This window comes from Anastrepha ludens, chromosome 2 (genome assembly GCF_028408465.1).
Source record: "Anastrepha ludens isolate Willacy chromosome 2, idAnaLude1.1, whole genome shotgun sequence".
Taxonomy (NCBI): Eukaryota; Metazoa; Arthropoda; class Insecta; order Diptera; family Tephritidae; genus Anastrepha; species Anastrepha ludens.
The window spans coordinates 85,390,216-85,410,833 of NC_071498.1; positions in this window are offsets into that span (position 1 = coordinate 85,390,216).

Here is a 20,618-nt window from a genome sequence, read left to right on the forward strand (position 1 = left end):
TTTCAGGCCGTTAGCCGGTCTCAACGTATTTGAGAGGATCAGCGGTTGGGCTGACGTAGTAGGAATTATGAATCGGGATGTTTATGAAAAACTAAGAATGGGTTAGTGAAATACAAAAAAAATTAACACAGTGTTACTTCGTTGCCGAGTCAACAACGACCGATTTGACTGGTGTGTGAATATGTGTGAATTACCGTGCAGATTTCAGTTGGCGATAATATTGTGTTAGGGTACATGACAAAAATCAACACAGTCTCGCTCATGTTACGTCGTATGTGCGAAAAAATCGTGCAAATTTCGGCTGGCGAATACTTTCGTGACGAAGCAGCCGAAGTTTCCCTCACAATTTTGTTTTTAAACATAGTTAGCCCTTAGCGATAACCGTAACCCTAGTAATCAGCTGTTGTCATCAAACATATGGGTAATTGTAAACGATTATGGATACCGCACCATAACGCCATAACCAAAACCGTAGCTGTATGTAATGCCTGGTAATGCCACATCCAGAAATACCTGTAGAGAACACGTAGGAAAGAGCTGAGTTCAAATGTTGATATACATATTATATATACATATGTGTACACTAATAATTAACAAGAAAGAATAGTAAAAAAATGATCAAATACAAATAGACGCAGATAGTACGGTGTTGCCTCTCAGGCATGCCTTTTCAACAACTTATCTTACTTACTCACAGCTTTTCGCGCTATAATAGATTGTAGTTTAAAACCTAAATACCTACTAATACTTCAAAACAAAAAAAAGCTTCATTAGGTAATAATTTTCTAATGTTTCACATTTAGTAGGAACTTACAATTTTTTTTTACAAATTGCAAAACTGGAACGGGCTACCACATAAGGAAGGCAGAAATCTCTCCTACAGCCACAACAAAAGAAAAGTTCAACATTGTTGGGTTTTAATTTCAGTTTAAGATAGATTGTGCCACGTGAGTCGGGTTGACTTACGTTCTTGACTAATTTCATTATTATGTATGGAGCTCCTCCTCCTTTTGTGTTGTGCGTCTTGATGTTGTTCCACAAATGGAGGGACCTACAGTTTCAAGCCGACTCCAAACGGCAGATATTTTTTATGAGGAGCTTTTTTCATGGCAGAAATACACTCGGAGGTTTGCCATTGCCTGCCGAGGGGCAACCGCTATTAGAAAAAACTTTTTCTTAATTTTTTGATCTTTCACCGATATTCGAACCGACCTTCTTTCTCTGAATTCCGAATGGTAGTCACGCACCAACCCATCCGACCACGGCGGTCGTCAACTTAAGAAATTAAAATCTGTAGCTTGTTACATCAAGTAAAGTTTTAACTAACCGCTAAAACATCTTCCATATAACAGGTTGGACAAAATATACACATATCCATACATAAAAGTTAAGTTAAGTTACGTAAACTATTGAGCTGTACACATTATCGATCAATAGTTTTCCGCCAGCCAGTGTCCATATGAAATTTTAACTGATAGTGTGTACGAAAAATTGTCAATCAAGCGAAATATTGTATGCCCAACAGCAATATTTCCTGTACATACAGAAGGCGGCCCAAATAAATTTCATACATATAGAAGTGTTGATACTCGAACATTGTCGGAAATGGACGCGGAGAACGTTGTTTTAAGAGTTTTTTGTTCGCTTTGAGATGCAACGCTCTTTGGCAAATTATCATATGAAAAATAGTTAAATGTATCGAGAAAATACATTTTTGTGTCATCTTTTTTTATAAATGTAATTCTAAGGCTAAGTAAATAATTAAATTTTCATTAGTCTCGTTAAACTATATTAGTTTTTGGAGTTCTCTGGCTCTCGGTCACCTATTTATTACAAAAGATTTAATTGGGAATATTTTTTGCTTTTGGCCACCCATCACTTTACCCACATGCTTCTTTTCTTGCATCCAATATTTTTATTCTCCATATTTCCTTGTTGAATTCAGAGACTTTAATGATGATTTGATAGCATATATGATTGATTGTTTGGCCCCCTACAAGTCAAAACCGATACTTTTCCGACGGTCGAACTTGATCTATAATGTGTACAGCACATAGGTACATATGTATGTAAGTCTACATTAACTGAGCTCTTACCGCTCTTATTGATTACTGGTCTCAATTATTAAACTAGAAAAATAAAAATTTCGTTAGTGTCCGGAATTCGGAATTCAGAGAGAGAACGTCGGTTCGAATCTCGGTGAAAGATCAAAAATTAAGAAACGGTTTTTTCCAATAGCGGTCGCCACTCGGCAGGCAATGACAAACCTCCGAGTGTATTTCTGTCATGGAAAAGCTTCTCATAAAAATATCTGCCGTTCGGAGTCGGCTTGCGCCTGTAGGTCCCTCCATTTGTGGAACAACATCAAGACGCACACCACAAATCGGAGGAAGAGCTCGGCCAAATACACAAAAAAGGGTGTACGCGCCAATTATATATATATATGTATATAAAACTTTTACTTTACTTTAACATTTAAATTTACGTATATATAATATGAAAAAAAAGCTGCTACACATATACATACATACGTTTCAACTTTCTAAAAATCGTCAAGATCGGATACTTTTAACGTGCGATCCGTCCCAAGGCCCATTTTCAAATAAAGTTATCTCGAAAAATTCTACCAATCTGACAAAAAGGAGAACGCCTCTGAATGTAAAGGTCTCAATTAAGTAAAAATCACCTCCCAAATTTTGAATTTGCGCAGTGATATCAGCTGAAATGTTGGTCTCAACAAAGTCTTTGTAATACAATTAAACATATGGGTGAGGTGAAATATTAGAAGGGACATACGAGTACATATGTAAGCTTTCTCCTGATAGGACACTTGCATAATCATTTGGAAAGGCTTAATATCTTCGCGGCCGAAATTAGTCGCATTTTAATTTAGTGTAAAATTTTATTCATGGTTTTAATTAAATACCATACTACCTACAAAATTTATTCTATTATAACATACAAAGAAGGGAAAATACTTCTTTGGTGGAGAAGTCAAAGGCGGCAACACGGGTACTCGGGAATCTTCGAAACGGTTGTACAAGGGACATAGATACAGTCCACACAGGAAGGCGAATTTGAAGGAAACGGATATTAAACTGCAGCTACTACCGTTAGTTTTAGGTCAAAAGGAACAACAAATTGTGATGGGGAAACTGCGCTGGTTTTTATAATTAACTGCACAAAAAGACAAAAAGGAAACAAATGTACGCGAATTCTTTCCACAACAACTTTTCAAGGAAGAGATTAAAAATTCACGACAAGTTAACCTAGTTTCAGCGCAACATCACTCACAAAAATATACTCGTATGCATGCACGTACATATGTACATATGTATGCACATAGCCGTCTGCTCGCAGCACGAATGCCGCCGAATTGAAACAAGAAATCAAAATCAAGTTCAATGCACTGATACAAGCCGCAATTAACCGTTCGAATCTTGTTCAACTGCAGCAGCGCCGTCATCGTCATCACCATTCAGGTAAGCCAATTGAAATGTAAAGTTGTAAGTTGTAAGACATAAATGATTTGCTACGATGTTGCGTGTGTCAAACCGGCTTTGTGGACACACATTCTCAGCAGCCACCACTTGCACCACTTTTTCCATATACATAACTCAATTTAATCACTTAGCTGTGCCCATTTCGCATGCAAGCTCTTGTGAATATTTATGTGTGTATATATTTAGCCGGCATTACAGACATGGCGCAAAGCCTGCGGCAGTTATCTAGCCGGTGCAGCAGCTAAACTAATGGACAGGCATGTGCTTTTAGAGACCTACACTTGCACATATGAAAGCTTGTTTGTTTTATATATTATTTATTTGATTTTTATCAGTTGAATGCAGCTCACTCCAGTGCACTTCACAAGGCGCTTTTAATTACGCGATTGACGATTGCGTCCATTGTCAAGGTGAGTGCGTTACGTTCACTGTCAGCTGCAATCAATTGGTAGCGGGTTCAACTATTTGCAATGGTGCAATTCACGTTTGCTGTTGTTGTGTGGAGTTTAAACAGTTACAAGAAATTACATCAATTAAATGAATTCGCTGATGAAGGCCTTTAAATTTATTACCACTCTTCATTTCTTCCATGAAATAAGAGTTTCTTGTTGCTAAAGGAGTTTGCGGTTTTGGATTTTTAGTATTACCGGAGCATTTAAAAAATAGCATGTTCAACCAGTTAATGTTGATTTACAACGAACGATCTTTCAACATGACTACTGCGAAAAAATGGGATAAACAGTATGAAAATGAAGATAAAAAGGCGTTAAGGAATGTTGATATGTCGTGTGCTCACAGTAAATATTGAAATTAAATAATGTTTTTACAAGCTGCTGTACATGGATTTGGTTTGGTATGGTTGAATCAAGTGATGTGTGGGCTTGAAGTTGGTCATAGGTTGATTGATTTTAGATCATAGTTTTAAGTCACTTCAAAAAGCAGAGGTGTTAAGTGATGCAGTCAACGCAACTTAAATCATTGTAGTCATATTAACTAAATAACAGCCACTTTCAGTCACTTTTTTTAATAAAGGCTGCACAATTGTAATCATTAGTCTTTCTTGTTATTCATGACTGGTAAGTTATTTTGCAGTTATAGAGGAATAACGATATTTTTAAGCAGTCACTTGTCCACAAAACATACTATTTAATTAATAAAAAAGGAAAAGTCTTACAAATTTTGCAAGTAAATATTAAAAACTCATATATGTTCCAAAAACTAACAAATATACATATGTATGTACATACAAACAAACAAAGAATGAAGATGAAATTTTTGAAATCGCATCTCAACTGACTTGGTGCAGCTACTCCTCAACGGAGAGCAGAAGACTGGTGGAGGGCAAATACACCAAAGTACCTGATAAATTTGGATCGGCACTGACAGAAACTACAGCCCATAGTGACAGACTCACGGAAGGGAATTCCAAGGCAACTCTGTTTCAACATCCTACCCTATCATGGCTATCCCAAAGCCAAGCATGAGTATTGGACAGGCATCAATTTAAAGTAGCAGGAGCTTGAGAAGAATAAATTCTGCGTCAAAAGTTGTGCAGAAAACCAATTTAAACTCCCGGAATCCTGATGTTAGCTATACTAACATTTTTAAGGGTTTAAAACTGGCTTTTCTACCCAAATCTTTCGCTATACAAATATTCTCACGGGATGAGCAGGGATGGGTTGAGAAACTCTTCGAGAAGGAGGTGCAAATCCAAACTTAAATATGCACTTTCGGTCAGGCTTAATACTGTTTGATTGGCGCCAAAACTGTACGTGAAGCTGTCCGCACTGTTCTGTACTAAAACAATATCCTTGGTCTGAATTAGAACATATTTTAATATATTGAATAAAGCTGTACTTTCTCAGACCCCTTTTTTTAAGTATTAAAAAAAAATAACTCTGGTTTTAGAGATCTCTAAAAAACGGGAAGGCGCCCCACGCCGCGATCGGGTGCATCGCGAGCCGTTTGGGATCGCTACCTGGCGTTGACAGAGGAATATAGAACAGTTATTTAAATTAAGAAACGAGGGGAAGCAATATGTGATTGTGAATAGCGTTAGTGAGCGTACAATTGCTGGAGTACGCTGATGATATTTATATCTATAGCAGATTTTTGGATCGTTGTGTAGTTGACAACGGAACAATAAGCTGTATGAGCTTTACGCCGAAATAGCTAGGCTAGATCACAATTTCCAAATGGAAACAAACACTCCAACTCTGAAAGTATTCGATGCGATACCTGATGGTGGTAGCAGAGGAAGAAGAAAGCTGCCTTTGCGTTGGTGACTAGGCAATAGTCAAACACGTACACGATTGGCGATTAGTTTCTGCCTTCTTATTGCCCTCCAATTTTTTCGAGTTCGATCCTAAAATAAGTGTACTCCGGCGAGAAAATTCTGTGTTCGATTTTAAAACATGATAAATGGGAGCTACTTGTCTTGTAGGGACCTCAATAAAATAAGTATCACAAGCATATTATTTAGCATCAAACTCCTTCCGGCATGTTCTGTTCCCTATCATCCTTCTTACTTTCTCGCTATTAACTTAAAAGAACGGCTCCTTCCCGCGTTCACACGATTTGTAAATACATAAAAATTAAGCAAGTGTTAATATGTAAAAACTATCAATCGTTATACTTGCAATTTTGTTTCGAAAAGTCCGTGGGAAACTTTCTGATATTTCAATGTTTAGAAAACAAAACTTCACAGTTTGACTGACAGGCAAAGCAATTCCTTACACGGTTGTTTGCGTACATCAAATCGAATTTTATTGACTAAATTGTATTAAATATAATTTGCTCTGTTTTGCTTTTACATCTTAGTAACCACAATCGATAGATAACATTTCTCTTTGTGGTTTTTTAAATCGCATTGCAACAAATGCATGCCTGCTTACAATGTGTACATAACCACACATACTTACGTACAAGTACATAATGCACACTTAAGTGGCACATACATACATTCCCACACAACCACAGATATTTCTATGGCGCGCCGTAGCGGTTTGGTTCTCGAATTCTTTATTATCTACGCCCTGCATGATTGGGTACTCATCGGTTTGATCAATGCAACTGTCAGTGGGTCATAGAATTTTGTTTTCGGCTTCATAAGTTTATAGTAAGAACATGCCAAATCAATTTTTCCCGCACTTATTCTAGAAACCACAACACACAAAGCGAATTTCAAAACGCGTATTTATGTGTTTAGATTTGTTATTTTTATACTTGAATGTATAACTACTATAGACTAGCTACATATATCTAGGCTGCATTGATAAAGCTGACATTTTTTGCTGTTGAAGGCAAATAAAAATTAAAAGATGCAGGGAAGTTATTTTTGAACGTGAAAAACGCAAATAATCTGCGAAAATACGTAAATACCATATTGTATGGCAATTTCTTCTATATACTCTTATATATTAAAAATTTAATGGTTTATTGGAAGACACAGTTGGATTCACAGAAAATTTCATCTACTGGTACCATATGCTGAGGATAAGTAGAAAAAAGAATTAATATATCAGTTTTCTTTGTCAACCGATTTTGTTGAAATGAAGTTTAAATAGTATCATAAGTTATGCCCAAGTTATCATGAAATTTCGTATAGCATGTTTAAGAAGACAAACGGACAGACAAGAGTTTCCATTTTTGAATGCTCCGTTTTACTCCTCTGGTCCTTCAAAGTAAATAAATTATACCATATTTTTTTAACAGTATAGCTCTTTAGGATTTTATTACTTTCGGTAAAATTGGAAGTCGATTAACACCGCATTCTGTTCCCCTTCATTTTATTAAAGCGTTAACGGGGCTCGGAGGTCTAGAGCTCGAAAACTTAGGGTATTTTCAGGATTTTTTTTTACAATAAAAAATTAAAAATGATATTTAAATTTGTTCGCTTTTATTTAACTTCTTTTACATACAAAAATTATTTTTTTTGTCATTATTTTAAAAGTGGCGCTGAAGTTGACCCTCCCGAAAAATTGGACTTGGACGGTATTGTCCATTTTGGCTTTTCTATTTATCCGAAACACAAAAACTAAAAAAATTACTGCTACTACTAGAATTGAAAAAAAAATTGACAAAATGCCGCGGTTTTGAGTTTGACACTCTAAAAATCTAGCTTTTTTCAGTTTTTAATCAAAAAAGTAAGAAATAATTGAAATTAAATTAAAATTTCAGACGTTTCGGTTGAGTAGTTTTTTGTTTGTTTTGACAACACCAGGCCGAAAAAAATCGTTTCGAGATATATACATAAGTTTAAAGTTTGAGGTACAGGGGAGCGTGGACCGTTCTCTAATTCCCAGCGCTAATTTTTGTCGGCTTGATTATTTCAGAGTTGGCTTAAGTAAAATGGAAAATTAACAAAACGTTAAATGAGCATAACTATTTCGCAAATTTTTTATAACAATAAATGTTTTAAAAATTTACAGAATTTTTTTTAACGAAACTTGGATTTATACCCTATGATCAGAAAGTATCGGGAATGTTCAAATAAAACAAAAGAGAGTTAAATTTCAGGCAAATTTATTTTATCTCCTTCAAAATATGACCCGTCTGAAGCAACACACATGTGCCAACGTTTAACGCAGTCCTCCATGCACCCCTGGTAGGCCGACGAAGCGATGGCCTTCAGCTCCTTCGTCGCATTCTCTTTGACCTCCTCTATCGGCTGAAATCTCATTCGCACGGGGTCGCACAGGGCCATATCAGGTGAATAAGGTGTTGGCACGATGGTATTTACTTGGTGTTTGGTCAAATAATCCAGCACAATTTGGGCTCGGTGCGATGGCGCGTTATCATCATGCAAAATCCAAGAATTGTTTGCCAAAATTTCCGGCCATTTGCGACGTACAGAATCTCTCAAATGCTTCAAAAGGGATAAATAATATTCTTTTTTGACTGTCTGGCCCGATGGAAGGTACTCATGGTGCACTACGCCTTGGCAATCGAAGAAAACAGTCAACCCGGTACTTTTTGATCATAGGGTATTGTGTTTGCAAGGAAATTTATTATATTTTAATAAAAAATTGTCGAAATTAAATGAGAAACAAATAAATTGGCAATAAGTCTCTTTGTATATTATATAAATAAAATAAAAAATAATAAGAGTGACGCCTAGATATCAGAACTAAATAATTCTTAGACAGTAGCTTTTTTAAGTCATATTTGGCATTTGTCAAATAGACAGATGTACAATTTTACACGGCAGAACAACGTGTTAAAATTATTAAAACTTATTATGAAAATATCGCAAAATTCGTTTTTAGGTGGTGAGGTGACAATTCAAAAGCTGCTGAAAAATGTCCAGTAACTGGTTTTGCCGAGGCTAGAAAAAGTAATATACTTTACCAGTCAACTGGACTTTCTCTTGAGAATATTGCTGCTATAGCGCAAAGTATTGCTGAACAACCTTCCACATTGATATCTCGACGTTCTCAACAATTCACGAATCGCCTGTTTGGCGGGTCTTACCTGTAGACGTGCTCATGGCGGACATTTAAATGATGTAATTTTTCACATATAATTTTTGTTGAGTAAAAAAGTGAGACCGGACAGAATATAAATCTGTACATGTTTTATTTTAAAACTAAAACGGCTTATTTAAAAATTCTGAGCGCGTCTTTTGAAAGATCCTTTATCTTAGTTTTATATTTTTTATTTTTGTCTATATAAAACCTGTCCATAAGAATTTATTTAACAGACGTGTACATAAATTATTGCACATAACTTCTATTTAAGTTATTAATTAGTAAGAATTAGCGCTGAGCTCAAATCTACTCCATAAGGGATTTTATGTGACCATTACAACATCGAGCCACTGCATATATACATATGTATTTACTTTTATATTCATTCAGTATTACCTTGCTGCTAGGAGTTCCTAATTTTTTCTACTTACAAATGTTATTGATTTCATTGAAATTTTGCATGACGAACAGTAGCCATAATTATGGTGAATTATTTGTACATACCATATGTACTTAGCTATGCTGTTCAAACAGTTAATACGGATATTTTATAAGCAAACAATGATTTTTGTTCCGTACCTCTTACCTCACAAATTTAATTATTATACATATATTTTGGTTTGTTTTTAATTAAAATGTTGACTTCGAAAATTCATTTCGCACCATTCATGGAATTCTTCTAGTTGAGCACTACAGCAGTACAGAGAAACTTCGATATAATTAAGTTTAAATAGGTGGACAAGCACTTCTTTATAAATATAAAATACATACGTAGTATTGTTAAATGAATAAATCGTTGCCATAACGAATTCTGAAAAATGTTTAAGAAATTCTTTAATAACTAAAGTTTATTAATTTTATTGCGTAATACGTAAAAAACTTTAGCTTTGCGCAAAATATTTGCTGTGACAATATTTCTTTTGGGTCACTGTAAGAATGTTACATTTCTAATGAATTGTCGCAAACAAAACTCCCATTATTTCAACTCACACTGAAGAATTCCAAGGAAAGCACGCAGACGTAGTAAAATGCTGCTAAACATTTATTCGTAAACTTTTAGCTCATGATATTGTTGCTGCAGAAGTAACAGTAAAAATCGTTTGTGTTTTTACTATTATTGCTAAAAACGAAATAAGATTGGTTTTTCTTAGTTTTTATCGCCGATTCAGCTTCAGTTGCGCGTAATATCTCGATTGAAAGTGTCAAAATGGGACGAAGTGCGGATTTATGATTATAAATGCGTAAAATTGTTATTAAATTGTAAGGCGTTTTTCAATAGGTGCGCTTCAACTTTTTTCCGATAGGGAGGGCGAACGACGCAATATTTTTTATTTTTCGCTTGTCATTTGTAAACTTCATTAGTATACATTTCATCATGAAACGCAACGATTGCAAATCGTGCAAATTTTTTATGAAACTATAAATTTTCCAAAAAATCATCTTCAGTGATGAAGCTCACTTTTGGCTCAATGGCTTTGTCAACAAGCAAAATATGCGTTACTGGGCAGAAAGCAATCCACACGTGATTCATGAGGCACCATTGCATCCCGAAAAAATCACTGTTTGGTGCGGTTTACATGCCGGCGGCGTAATTGGCCCATATTTTTTCGTTGACGAGAACGATCGCCACGTTACTGTGAATGGAAATCGATACCGCGACATGATAAACGATTATTTTTGGCCGCAATTGAATGGTATGGACTTAGACGACATGTGGTTTCAACAGGACGGGCCACAAGCCACACAGCACACACAGCACACACTACAATTGATTTGTTGAAGAGTAAGTTCGATTAGCGCATTATTTCCAGAATTGGACCGGTCGAATGGCCACCGCGCTCGTGTGATTTGACGCCTCTAGACTATTTTCTTTGGGGTTATGTGAAAATTGGGTTCAACGATTGGACTTCGTAAAACGTGCACGCGGTGGTCATGCAAAAGAAATCGAATTTCATACTTAAATGTATATGTTCAAACTCGATAATAAAAAAAAAATTAGTTAAAAAAGTCAAACCGTTTGTGTTTTATTCAAAAACGCTTACTGAAAAACGCTTTACTTGGAAACAAGTCTCTGCACGAAATCGGCAAAACATTTGGCAAATCGCGTTCTACGGTGCAAAGTGTTCTTGCTAATTACGTTAATACTGGTAAATTGGAAGCTAATCATCGCCTAGCCGAAAGGCGAAAAATATTGACTCCATGTGAGAAACGCAAGAAAGTAGCACCATTCGCGCAAAATCCAAACATAACCTCCACGATACTACGCCGAAATATTCAAGAGTCTTTGCATAAAGAAGTAAGCCCAAAACAGCCCGCAATTGTATGCTTAACGCTGGTTATCATAGCCGAGTGGCACGCCGCAAGCCTTACATTTCAGATATTAACAGAAAAAAGAGATTGGAGTTCGCCAAACGCTGTATAAATGAGCCAGATTATTTGTTAGGGAAACGTCATATTTAGTGATGAGTCGAAATTTAATGTTTTCGGATCAGATGGCCCTCCAAAAGTTTGGCAAAAAGAAAATACAGAACTGAATAAAAAAATCGTATTTCTACCGTTAAGAATGGCGGAGGAAATGCAATGGTTTGGGACTGCATAGCTGCATCTGGAGTAGGAAAAATGGTTTTTATTGATGGTGAAACGGAAAAACATCTGAATTTAATCATTTTGAAGTATTATTTGCATGATAGTGCCGTTAAACTTGAACTGGATGCTAAACGTTGCTTCTTTCAACAAGTCAATGACCCAAAACACTCATTTTATCTCGTGCAAGAATGGCTTATTTACCACTGAAGCAGCTTAAAACTCCACCTCAACCACCGGGTCTGAACTCAATTGAGCATGTCTGGGAGCTCTTAGAAAGGAGAATCAAAAAGCACAAAATAACATCAAAGGCGTGAGTTGGAGAAAATTGCAGCTAATGAATCCCAGGTATTGGTAAAAAGTATGCATTGACGTTTGGAAGCAGTTATTAATGCACAACACAGTACTGAGTACTTTTTTTATAAATTTCTTTACGAATAATATTTGGAAGTTTTCGTTTCTTAAATATTGAATAAATATGTTATTTTTTACGAATATACTAAAATTCTGTTCTTTTGTATAAATCGTGCTAAGTATCAAGTGCATCTGTTTATAAACTGTGAGTGTACGAATAAATTGTGTGACCACTGTATTTATAGAGAGAATTAGAATTCCAAACTACATATTTGCAATGCTAAATTATTACGTTGTTACTTAAATTTACATTTTTACTTTTATTACAATCGCAATTTAGAAATTTGTTCCCTTTTCTGCGACGTAATTCGCTATATTATATTATAAGTACATATAGTACATGTATGTCTGTGAGCTAAGTTCGTAATTTACAATGTACATGAAAGTTCAATTGGCGCTTTTACTTGTATTTTATACCCAGCGTTTTACAAAGCACTAGGACTAAATTTGGCTCGTAAAAACCTGACGAACAAATGATGGATATGCAACTACATCATCATCATTAATCGTTTAACTCCAAAACAACACTTCCAACTTAAAAAAAAAAATCGGTCCTCGTTTCTTTCGAAATGAAACAAATACGGGAAAACAATAAAGTTAAAATACCTCAACAATTATATACAAGTAGGTACATATATACAGAACGTTAAATAACTATATCACAGAGACTTATTGACAATTTATTTTTATCTCATTTAATTTCAATACGTTTTTTTTAATAATATATATTGGGTATGGGAATAAATTTCCGTCCTTTCTTAGGCAAAGTTACGAATTATTTAAACAATTAAATAATACATGATCTTATGTGAAGTATGTGCCATTGGAAGCTACAACTTTATTCCATATTTCAGGCGGCATACGGATTCCTCTGATGTAAAATTCGAGTTATTTTGATTTGCTCCATTCATTGAGCCAGTTTGCGATGCTCTCATAAGAAGTGAACCGCTCTGCAATAAGTGCTGACTGCATTGGTCGGAACAAATGGTAATCCGAAGGTACAATGCCTTCTAAACATTTCTGGTCCGATTTAACAACATGTGGCCTGGCGTTGCCATGCAGAAAAATCAGTTTGTCATGTCTACCGTCCCATTTCGGCCGTTTTTTTGTGAGAGCTCGATTCAAACGCAGTAGCTGCAGTCGGTAACGATCGCCAGTGATGATTTCAGATGGTTTAAGGAGTTCATGATAGATGACACCCTTCTGATCCCACCAGATGCACAACATAACCTTCAAAGCATGACTAGTTTTTTTCGCTGTCGATGGACCTAGTTCACCTGGCAGGCTCTAACATTTTCGACGCTTAGGGTTATAATAATAGATCAATTTTTCATCGCCAGTGACGATGCGATGCAGAAAACCTTTTCAGTTCTGCCGTTCAAGAAGCATCTCACACGACACCAAACATCTCTCGACATCCCTCTCCTTCAATTGATGTGGCACCCGGTTACCTGTTTTCCGGTAATAATGAAGCATGACTTCCCGCAAATTCCGTTTTTTCGGAACGAACGTAGACATTTTTGACGTCAGATAAAAAAGGATCTTTACGCTTCAAACCTCACATATACGCCTACAAAGCTGCAAAATATTACTAGAGCAAACACAAAAATAGTATCAACAGCGACACTTCTTTTACTAGCGCGTAAACTTATTTCCATAACCAATAGTTTATTCTCCTACAAACACCATATAAATCCTTAAATCCCATTGAAAATCCTCAAAATTTTTACACAATTCTACAAATTTTCATCAACATTTCAATCGGAATTCTTATTTTTAATATATTGAAATTGTTGACATTTTTTATTGTTCGCGGACTTGTGCATTTTCTCCATTTAACTATTTATTACTCGACAAGTTTTTTGTAAGAGAGTAAACCACCAAGTAATGTAGTGTAACGCCTTTAAAAAGGATGTGAAATTTAAGAGTGTTGCCAAATTCAAAACCTCGCATCTGTTCTTATAACCGGTGCAATATCAACTATACCATTGAAAGTATTATATGCCAGACTAAACTTACTTTCAGTAGGGCGAAAACAAGTAAGACCCTCTAAAGAAGTGGTCAAACACTAGTTACGGTCACGGTAAGATCCTGACCGATGTTTCAAAGCTTCCTGAATAGTGGAATATGCATTCGACATTGACGAATCTCCTACCCTCAAGTGAAGAGTGGAAACAAGACGTTGTGAGACAGGGCGAGTCCATCCATTCCATTCATGTATACACGGATAACACAAGGCTTTTCGATATAGTGGGCGGAGGTGTATGTTCCGAAAATTTGGTTATCTGCTTTAGTTTTGGGCTCGCCAACTATTGCAGTGTGATGGCCGCGACACGATACTGGAAATTGATAACTGTGATACATTTTCGCTGACAGCCAGTCCGCGCAAAGCAATTGATATCTAAGCATAGGCCACGAAATGCGTCACATATTTCAACGCGACAGCTGAGCCATTTCACTAAAATATAACATGGATTCCTGAAGACTCGTCACCATACCTTCTAACGAGAACAAAGAAATTAACATAGATATACTGCTACAAATCGTGAGAAGCTACTTATTTGTGAGAAATTTGAATGAAGAAAGAATAGTGAACGAAAGATGGCGTAACGAACCCACCTGCAGAATCACCGGAATTGTGACCGATTCTTAATGCTACACTCAGCTAAGCGAAAATAATCTTAGTACACTGATTTCCTTCATAACCGGGCACAACATCGCCACATGAATTTTGTAGAAGCTGTTTAAATGAGGCGGAGGAAGATATGATTTGCACCTTTTGTACCTCTGTCCAGAATAATATGGATAGTTTCGTAAACAACTCTTTAAATAACGGATCTTCTAAAGTTGTTGAAAAGTTCATATTGGTTTTATGGAGTTTAGGACCAGTTCCCCATGTGGAATCTCAATGGGCTATGAGACTAAGTGTGTTTAATAGTGGACAACCACTACATCCTAACCTAACCATTGTCATATTTTTTTATTTTAAGCCATTTTAAATATGGACTTTGTTATACTAAAATCAACAAACTATAAAACTGTAAACTTTTCTAAAAAATGCAGATTAAAAAGTTTTAAATGAACGTTCATATAAGACAATAAACATTTTTTGCGTCTGATTTAACAATTCAGTGAAGCCTCATTCAAGCAGTGAAGCGCATCTATTCTGAAATCTATTTTTTCAAAAACAATAGTTTCCTGGAGAAACAAAAGTAAGATCTGTCAAAGCATGACATGATTTTGAAGTGATAAAGAAGATTTGCTAGCTCTGTACTCCCGTAGTAGTCACTTTGGAACAGAAAAGGAGATAAGAGATAAAATATATCTGCAATTTGGAAAATAATAATTCGCAATTTCTAATCTAGTTTGCGAATGTGTTAAATATTAATTACGTGTAATCATTTTATATCAAAACGGCAATAAAGAAATTGCGTAAATTCATTTTAAAAATAATCTGATTTTTAAAAACGTGTTTTTTAATAATTTCGGTTTAATTGAGCAAATTGGAAAAATTCATGGATATTCACACTCTACAAAGAACTTCAAAATTCACACTCTACAAAGATATACATATATTATATATAATTTACGCTTACTCCCTCCTACCTACTAATTGTGGAAATTAATGACATAGACATAGACAGCAAAACTTCGTTTAATGAAAGAATTGATTTATTCGCCAAACTTGGCCGTAACTCTCAACTTAGCCTAGAAAACAAAATACGGATCTACAAAGCTATTCTGAAGCCCATTTGGACCTACGGAATACAGCTATGGGGAACTGCTAGCAACTCCAATGTGGAGATCTTGCAACGTTACCAATCGAAAACATTACGAAGCCTTGTTAATGCCCCTTGGTTTATTACCAATGAATCTATCCATAACGACTTAGGTATTCCTTTTGTAAAGAATGAAATTCGAAAATATAGTACTAGATATCTGAAACGATTATCTAATCACATAAATCCAGCTGCTATTTGTTTATTAGACACAACCAATGAAACTATACGGTTAAAACGCAATCATATCTTAGACTTGCCATTCCTCTAGTATGAATCTACTCAACCTATAAACTTTAAGGTAAAATTAAGTAAGTTAATCTAAAGTGATAATATTAACAAACAATGAATTTAAGCAATCTTGAAGTACTAATGAGTTTTAATAATTTAAGAACGAACTGTACAAGTTAATAAGCTGTTGTAATTTCTATGTAGATTTGCACAAAAGCAAAACTACCGCTGCCATTATCTTATAAGATCTAATTTGCTGAATGTCTTATAGTAGATAGATTGCAAATAAAGTAAGTTATAAAAAAAAAAAAAAAAAAAAAAAATTCGCCAAAATAGTTTCCTGATAAATGCAGAGCTTTCAGACAACTTTTAAGTTTAAAGGTTGCAGAAATTGGGTAGGTGGTTCTGTATTGATTTGTTCCTGTTAAGAAGAATGATTAACCAATAGTTTTATAACAAGGCTGTAGCATTTATCAGCAAAGTAACCTGAAATGTGTGCAACAGTTTTTATAGGCATATTTTTTTATATATGCTTTTTTATTACAATCTGTTAAATATTAAATCTTTATATGCAATTTTTGTACAATTACCCATCTAAGAAGGACATTTTTTTTTTAATTAATTTTATTCTTATTTTTTCTGTAACCACACTGTTAATCATTTGTTAATTCCGTCGGTGTGAGTTGTGCTGCTTTTGATAATTTTCGTCGGTACTATTTTTCGCATTTGTTCGTTTTGGTGAACTGATAGTCGCTGCACAGGGTCCGGCACTCGAAATGCACGGGCATCAGCTGTCTGGCTAAATGAGTAGTTGGCTAAATGACAGTGCAGAGTATAGTTTACAAGCGCGCGGAAGCATTTTGCCGAGAGTAATCGCGAAAAAGGAAAATCAGTAATGGCCGAAAGCGGTCAATTTCCGAATATTGTGTTTTCTGACGAGAAAATTTGAGCGATTGGTAAACTCCCAAAATGATAGGATTGATTTGATCAACCGTTCACATGACAATTTGAGTCATCAATTGGCTAGTAGGAGGCAGCACCTGGAACAGGTAATGGCTTGGGCCGCTGTAACCGCAGATGGGCGCTCTCCAATCGATTGCATCGAGCTTGCTTTGAAGCCGAGGGCAGAAAAACATTTCGGTGGCAGACCATGGACGTTTCAACAGGACTCGGCACCGTCTCACAAAGCTCGAGTGAACCAAGAATGGCTAAAAACAACGTTCCGAACTTCATAACGCCCACACAATGGCTCTCAACACGAATCCGATGAATTATTCTCTTTGGCCAATTTTGGAGAGCAAGGTCCGAACTAAAAGATTCACCAGTCTCGAGGCGCTGAAAAAAGCCATTGCCCGCGAGTGGGGCAAATTCCCTGCAAGCCTCATTCGGGCAGCTTGCGATTCGTTTCTGGACCGTCTCAAGTCCATAGTCGAGCCAAAAGGTGGTAATATCGAGCAAAAGTAAATTGATTCTTAATTTTGTATTATTTTCACATATTTTTTACTTTGAATTGATAAAAAGTAATTTTCCAAACTAAATGTATGGCTTTTTTAATTAGTCACACTTCGAGTGCCGGACCGTGTATATGTTCAGTGCCACAATAAACAATCACAAATTTTTTGTATTGCGTCTACATTTAAGTCACGATGAATGGCGTACTTTTAGTGTTTCGTGAAATTCTATGGTGAAGATAGAATCAGCTATAATATGCACAATTTGACTGATATTTTTTAAACAAGAATTTAATCCTTTTAAAATATGTGGATTTTCGGTAGAAGCTGGAAAATAGTAGATTGTGATTGGGAAATTATTCAGTGATTTCACAATTTCCTTAGAATATCTAAAAGATTGAATGCAAATACCTTTATTTTGTGCCGTTACTTCACCATTGCCATTGAAAAGCCATCTACAGAAATATCTCACCAGCAATAAGCCTTTCACTCATGGTTTTTTAATTTTTGAACGAGTTTCCAAAAAAAAAAAAAAAAATATGGCATATGGAAAAGTAATTAAGATGAAAGTAAAGAGCTTCAATTGGCGACTAGAGCTGCAAGTTGTGTTCATTAACACCAGTAACAAAAGTATAAGAACAAAAAACACGAGCTTTGGATCAAGTGGCACTAGTTATAAGCAAGTGTTATTAGTAAGCAGAGAAATTTATATACATACATACAAATGAATATGTATTGAAATATTTTCTTTTCTTTTTACACAATTTATTGGTTAGTGCAATCAGTCAACCACGCTCGTGTGGTTGCACCATCAACTGAATATTTGTATGATCCATAAACTGAATAAAATATTTATCCACCTCCCGATTATGTGCCATCACTTAGCAAATGTTATAATTTACTTACATATTTTAGGTTAAAGACACTTTCGGGCCAACAGTTCAAATCCGTTAGAAAGAAGGATAGATGGTACGGTACTAATATGTCCCTCTATAATAAAATATTATAAATTTAATTACACTATGAGTTTCGGTGTGCAATTTTTTACTATCGTGTAATTGTTCTCATAATTTTGTTCACATAGCGGTTGTATGTTCCAGGCGATAGATATAGTGATATATACGTCCACATATCAAAGTGCTCAGAATTATAAGAGTAGTTAATTTAGCACTGCTTGCTCGCCCGTCCATGCACATGTTAATTCGAGCAAATATTAATTTTTTCAATAAAACTTGGTACAGATAAGGATAATATCCTCAAGGCAGTTTGATATTAAAATGGGCGAAATTGGTAAATAACCTCGCTCTCACTTTCCATATAAAGTTAAAAAAAACCTAATATCTCTGTTATAAATGAAGAAAAATTACTCAAATTCGGTACAAATGATGAAAAATGGAAAAATTTAAAAAAATGGACGCTGTCATACCCACTTTTGCACAAATGCATATTTCAATAATAGATTAATAAAACCCCCTAGATTTGGCACAAGCGTTTTTCCCCGCCTCATTTGGTTCCAACATAAATATTATTTGGATCACCCGTCCCTCTCAAAGCTAGAAAAATTTCCTTGCCTAAAATTTGTTTTCTTAAAGCCAGCTTCTCAATTATTTTCAAAAGGTCAGTGGCGGTAAAAACAGCTTGTTCATGGTGATATTTTAAGTGTACTTAGGCATCAATCATCAATAAAAGTTTAATATATTTTTATTTATTTTTTATTTTATTTTATTTTATAAAGGTTTACATAACAATACAATTATTATACAAACTAAAAGTAATGCAGCGCTAGCATCGGAGGCTTTCGGCTGTAATATATTTTTATATATTTTTAATATATTTTTATTTGTTCTACTATATATAATAAAATACAACCTTTTATCCTTTTGTTATTACTTGAGTTTTAAAAAATAATGTTGCAACAAAAACTTGTTTATACACAACGAAATATGATATTTGCTTTCACGACAAGAACATCTGTTGATTTTTTATTTATATGCGCCAATACTTTCACTGTGGTACCACGGAACGTTTTACAGGTCACGTCAGTCAATGGCGTTTCCGCAACAGTCGCAAATGACCCATTGTGAACGCTCTATAATTTGATTAAATAACGGCGATGACGACAATCACAGTCATGTTGTCTAAATATTTAATATTTCAGAGATTCTGACTACCGCCTGACGTCGTTAATACACTATCAAACATGTATACAAACCTATTAGATGCAAATTTGTTTGTTTTTGGATTATGCCATTTGCTGCAATGAGCGATATAGGTGTGTCTGAATAAGCTGATTTCTGAAGCCAATTTAATCAATGTGTACGAGGAGCGTTCAAAAAATAAGGTGAATTTTAATTTTTCTGAGGAAATATTTATTTATTCATCAATTTCTATTTTATCTAGTAGCCCCCCTCAGATATAATACACTTGTGTCAGCGTTTTTTCCAATCCTCGAAGCAGATCTGATATGCACTTTTTGGTATGTCCTTGAGCTCTCTCAGCGATTCGGTTTTTATCTCCTAAATCGTCGCAAAACGCCGTCTTTTCACGAGTCTCTTCAGTTTTAGGAACAGGAGAAAGTTGCAGAGGGCAAAATCTGGTGAATGCGGTGGTTGAGGCATGATAACGGGGTTGTTTTCGGCCAATAGGTACAATATCATGATACAAAAGCCATGAAGTTATTTTCCACAATTCCGGATGATTTTTCCGTATTGCTTCACGCAAACGGCGCATAACTTCAAGGTAATACTCCTTATATATTGTATATACCGCCCGACCTTGTGGTAAGAATTCCTGATACACTACCCCATGGTAATCGAAGAAAGCAGTGAGCAAAACCTTGCCATTTGATCGAACTTGGCGTGTTTTTTTTGGTCTTGGCTCTCCTGGATTCTTACATTGGGACGATGGGGCTTTGGTTTCGATGACCATATACCCATGATCCGTCACCAGTTATGAGCCTTTTAAGAAAATCTGGATTATCGTTGCCGTCATTCAACAATTCCTGAGCGATGCTCATGCGACGTTGTTTTTGGTCAAAATTCAGCAATTTTGGAAAGAACTTCGCTGCCACTCTCTTCATGCCCAAAATTTCCGAATAGATTGAATGGAAAGGGCCAACCGATGTGCCGACATCCTCAAAAACTTCTCTACCATAATTGTGAGTCGACGGTTCTAATAGGTCTATTTATA